The sequence below is a fragment of the Seriola dumerili genome, unplaced genomic scaffold, assembly GCF_002260705.1.
Source record: "Seriola dumerili isolate Sdu_G_001 unplaced genomic scaffold, Sdu_1.0 BDQW01000025.1, whole genome shotgun sequence".
NCBI lineage: Eukaryota > Metazoa > Chordata > Actinopteri > Carangiformes > Carangidae > Seriola > Seriola dumerili.
This window is the reverse complement of record NW_019174280.1, coordinates 22,147,071-22,152,790: the sequence shown is the minus strand read 5'-3', so window position 1 is coordinate 22,152,790 and position 5,720 is coordinate 22,147,071.

The following is a 5,720-nucleotide window of genomic DNA, read 5'->3' as shown; positions in this document are numbered from 1 at the left end:
AGCTATACAAGAGTGCAGGTTCAGAGTCCTGTGGTCTACTGACAACCATGTTTATGAAATAAATTATTATCACTCGCCAAAGTGTGAACATTGTGAATTATTTCTTCTTCTTCTGGGATCTCTCAAGCAAAACAGTAACAAAAGACAGCGTCGCGAAGCAGCGTGGGATCATGGGAGTTGTTGTCTTCACCACCATCGCTGTCAGCTTCTCCCGGTTTGGATTCCTGAATTTTCCACGGGTCTCCTCCTCTCCGTAACCAACTGACCTGTAGACAGTACAAAATCTGCATGTAATTAACGCTATGGGCCTCAGTAACAGTGGACATCTTGACGTGGTGAATCACATTTCAGTTGAATGTGCAGATTCCAGGGCCCAGGACGGGGCACGCCACCTCCACCTGTGCTTTTCTATGATGAAGCAAAATATCTTCCATGACAAATAAAATGATAGATTATGTCTAGACCTTCAGGACTAGAGTATATTAATACCAGGAGTAGAGAATAATCAGATATTAAAGGTTTCTTTTCTGTTTGTGCTAAATATTGCAACATAACGATTTGGAAGAAATGTAAAATGTCTCGTAAACATCCAGAGAAATAAACATTTAGATAAATATCTTGTTTAGCTTCCTATCTAATGTTCCCCAAATTATTTAAAGAAAATGTAAACTGCCACCCGTGGTTCCTAAGTGCGGCTCTCCTGCGGGATCCTGTCCCGACTCTCCAGTTTGTGAGCTGCCTCTTCAGGAGGAAGTTGTATCTCCAGCTCAGCAGTGAGTGTTGATTAGAAACAGATGGAGGGAGGAGGGGGTGTGTGAGAGAGCGATTTAAAAAATGTCGAGCAGAGGTCCGGCTCGGTGGGAAAATGGAATGATTCAATCACCACTCACATAAGCTGTCTTCGCCCGAAAACTGAAACCGCACGACAGATTAGAGCGCCGCAAATCACATGTGTGAATGTTGGCAGGTATTGTGCATTTTCCTGAAGGTGGGTTTAGTCCATCATCTGCTCCGCATCAAGGCTCTTCCAAAAACAAGAACATCAGGCCAAAAAAATAAATAAGTACAGTGCATTCATAAAGTATTCAGACCCCTTCACATTTTATGTTGCAGCCAGAGACGGTGTTAAGAGTTTCTCCACTGACAGGGTCGTAGAAATTCTGTCATAATCTATTATTAGCCGCCATTTTCATTTTAATTTTTAATGCTAACGAGACAAAGTCTTTTTAATAGCATTTAATTCATATACAAAGAGCAAAGATGAACAGAGACACAAGTGTAACCCTGTTACAGTCATATGGACTATTCAGTTTTCAGTATTAAGATTTCATCCTTAGAGACATTTGAGTTAAACTGTGTCATAACTAAAGAATGAACTTGTGAGTTATGGTCAAAAGCGTGTTTTGTGAGGTCACTGGGAGTTCCCGATATATTGCATTCAGAAAAACATGAGGTCATCGCCACCTTGAACTTTGACCTTTGACCACCAAAATCTAATCCATTCATCCTCGAGTCCTGGAGAATTTTTGTGCCAGATTTTAAGAAGTTCGTCAAAAAGCGTTACCGAGATATTGCATTCACGAGAACGGGACGGACGTACGCAGGTTACGTTTTCGTGTGACGGACAACCCGAAAACTTAATGCCTCCGTCTTTGGTTGTCGTTGGTGCGGAGGCATAAAACCAAGATATGGTCCATCAGGGCAACACTCAACATACAGAGATTGGAGGGGAAGTGTTCAGCCGGCTGAGCAGTCCGCTGCTGCCTCAGTGTGAAGCGTTACATGACAGATAGCGGCGTGGATACAGACCAGACGTGTGTATTGCTGAGGGGAACAGGAAAAGCCCACCTCTACACTGAGAGACCACAGCTGTGTGCTGTTTACACAGCCTGGAAACATATGCAGACAACCTATACACTCAGAGAGCATTTTATTAGGAACACCCCCCCCCTGCATGGATTCCACCAGATGTTCTACTCCGTGTTCACATGACTGCATCACATCGTTTCTACAGATTTGTCAGCTGCACATTCATGCTGCCAATCGCCTGTTCTACCACATCCCGAAGCTGATGTGTACTGGATTCAGGTCTGGAAACTGAACTGAAACCTGTGACATGGATCATTATCCTGCTGAAAGTCGCCATTAAAAGATGGTAAACTGTGGCCATGAAGGGAAGAACACAGTCAGTAACAATACTCAAAACAGACTGAGGCATTCAAACGTGATCGATCCATTTTATTTGTAAGGATCAAGACATTATAATATTATGGAAAGAAACCCAACAGTTCCCACAATAAGCAGCAATTGGTGACAGCGGGAAGGAAAAACTCCCTTTAAAAGGAAGAACCCTCCAATTGAACTTCAGGGCGGGCGGCCGTCTGCCTCGACTGATTGGGTTTGAGAGGAGTTGACCAAGCTGAAGTCAATAAGCCTCAATGTGCAGGACTGCTCCCGGCATGATGTTGTCTTTTAGACAAACAGAGAACACTCAGTACGTCTGGTTTCCTGGGCTGTTTCTTTTTGTGATTGAAAAGCTGAAGCTCTAACTCCATTTTCCTCCCATTGTCCGGGACTGGACTTACCGGTCAATCACAGTTCATGTGTAATCAATTTTCTGTTGTCTTAAGCATATTGAATCCTATAGCCACCGGTGCAGCCAAACTTCATTGGTTATGTAGGTTTTTAAGGCTGCCATCTTTGTTGAGAACCTCAACTTCCACTGACACACAACAGTTAAAAGTCCACTTCATCCACGAGAAGAAGCATCTGATTGTGTTCTTCTTCTTCNCCCCCCCCCCCCTTTTTTAATACCTCTACACTAACAGATCAATATTCATCCCATTCCCATCCAGTGAAGCTCTACACTGTTTAATTTCGCCTCCACTTTCTATTACCTGCTCATGAGGAGACTGTGTTTCCATTACAGAGTTAATTGCCGTCCTGGGAGAAACTGTAGACTCCGGTTTCTGCCTTTATAAAACACTTTGATGCGATGTAAATGGCAGAGGGATGGCACTGACCGCCAGTAAGCAGATATTAGGCTTTGCTGAACCACAATCTGTTTACCTCACCGGCTCGCCTGGGCCGGAGAGGACTCGCTCCCTCTCCATGTTTGGCTGCACATTGGTATTCTGAGCAGAGGCACAGTATAAACACCAGAGATCACTCACGGGCCGGGGGGGGGGGGTTACGCAGAGATCGGGGCAGCGGCAGAGCTGTATTCTTAACGTCTCTACAGAGGGAGGAGTTTGTCCCGGGTGGTCGTCTTTGCCCAATCCATTCAGCTCGGGCCGTTCATGTGATCAAAGGCCGCTGCAGGGTCTGGCATGGCACAGTGCAACGCTGCCCTCCGAGCCAAAAACAACAGGGAGAAATCCATCTGATGTGCTGCAGAGTCAGTACCACAAGATCCCGCTTAATACAGTCCAACAAGACTGTGTGTCTTACTGACTCGTCCACTGTGTTGTCTCTAGTTTGCCTGACAGGGGTTTATATAAAAGGATATTTTCAGTCAGGAAAAGCAATGGATTAATCACATTTACTGGTTTTGAGATTCCTCCGAACTCATATAACACATCTCCAGATCAGGGCAGAGGATCTGGAGATCATGGCAGCCTCTCCTGAGCGTGACCTGCGGGTCAGGAGGTCAGCCCTCTCCCCTCGGTGTCTCCTTACACTCTCCACACATACCAAAGAAAACTACGACCTCTATCACAACAAACACCTCCGCACTTTAACGCTACACGCAGACTGGGAAGAGCACATCATCATTTTCAAGACAAATAAATGTGAACTTTTTTTACACTAGATACAGAATGAGTAAAGTATTATGAGTGGAATTGGAACTATTTGAATTCAGATTCATGCTTTAGAAATGTAGCTCACATTCCTGTATCACCAGCATCTTTGAGTAGTAAAGAGTGCAGGTCAGAGTCCTGGTTCACTACAACATGTGTTATGAATAAATTATTATCACTCGCCAAAGTGTGAACATTGTGAATTATTTCTTCTTCTTCTGGGATCTCTCAAGCAAAACAGTAACAAAAGACAGCGTCGCGAAGCAGCGTGGGATCATGGGAGTTGTTGTCTTCACCACCATCGCTGTCAGCTTCTCCCGGTTTGGATTCCTGAATTTTCCACGGGTCTCCTCCTCTCCGTAACCAACTGACCTGTAGACAGTACAAAATCTGCATGTAATTAACGCTATGGGCCTCAGTAACAGTGGACATCTTGACGTGGTGAATCACATTTCAGTTGAATGTGCAGATTCCAGGGCCCAGGACGGGGCACGCCACCTCCACCTGTGCTTTTCTATGATGAAGCAAAATATCTTCCATGACAAATAAAATGATAGATTATGTCTAGACCTTCAGGACTAGAGTATATTAATACCAGGAGTAGAGAATAATCAGATATTAAAGGTTTCTTTTCTGTTTGTGCTAAATATTGCAACATAACGATTTGGAAGAAATGTAAAATGTCTCGTAAACATCCAGAGAATTAAACATTTAGATAAATATCTTGTTTAGCTTCCTATCTAATGTTCCCCAAATTATTTAAAGAAAATGTAAACTGCCACCCGTGGTTCCTAAGTGCGGCTCTCCTGCGGGATCCTGTCCCGACTCTCCAGTTTGTGAGCTGCCTCTTCAGGAGGAAGTTGTATCTCCAGCTCAGCAGTGAGTGTTGATTAGAAACAGATGGAGGGAGGAGGGGGTGTGTGAGAGAGCGATTTAAAAAATGTCGAGCAGAGGTCCGGCTCGGTGGGAAAATGGAATGATTCAATCACCACTCACATAAGCTGTCTTCGCCCGAAAACTGAAACCGCACGACAGATTAGAGCGCCGCAAATCACATGTGTGAATGTTGGCAGGTATTGTGCATTTTCCTGAAGGTGGGTTTAGTCCATCATCTGCTCCGCATCAAGGCTCTTCCAAAAACAAGAACATCAGGCCAAAAAAATAAATAAGTACAGTGCATTCATAAAGTATTCAGACCCCTTCACATTTTATGTTGCAGCCAGAGACGGTGTTAAGAGTTTCTCCACTGACAGGGTCGTAGAAATTCTGTCATAATCTATTATTAGCCGCCATTTTCATTTTAATTTTTAATGCTAACGAGACAAAGTCTTTTTAATAGCATTTAATTCATATACAAAGAGCAAAGATGAACAGAGACACAAGTGTAACCCTGTTACAGTCATATGGACTATTCAGTTTTCAGTATTAAGATTTCATCCTTAGAGACATTTGAGTTAAACTGTGTCATAACTAAAGAATGAACTTGTGAGTTATGGTCAAAAGCGTGTTTTGTGAGGTCACTGGGAGTTCCCGATATATTGCATTCACAAAAACATGAGGTCATCGCCACCTTGAACTTTGACCTTTGACCACCAAAATCTAATCCATTCATCCTCGAGTCCTGGAGAATTTTTGTGCCAGATTTTAAGAAGTTCGTCAAAAAGCGTTACCGAGATATTGCATTCACGAGAACGGGACGGACGTACGCAGGTTACGTTTTCGTGTGACGGACAACCCGAAAACTTAATGCCTCCGTCTTTGGTTGTCGTTGGTGCGGAGGCATAAAACCAAGATATGGTCCATCAGGGCAACACTCAACATACAGAGATTGGAGGGGAAGTGTTCAGCCGGCTGAGCAGTCCGCTGCTGCCTCAGTGTGAAGCGTTACATGACAGATAGCGGCGTGGATACAGACCAGAC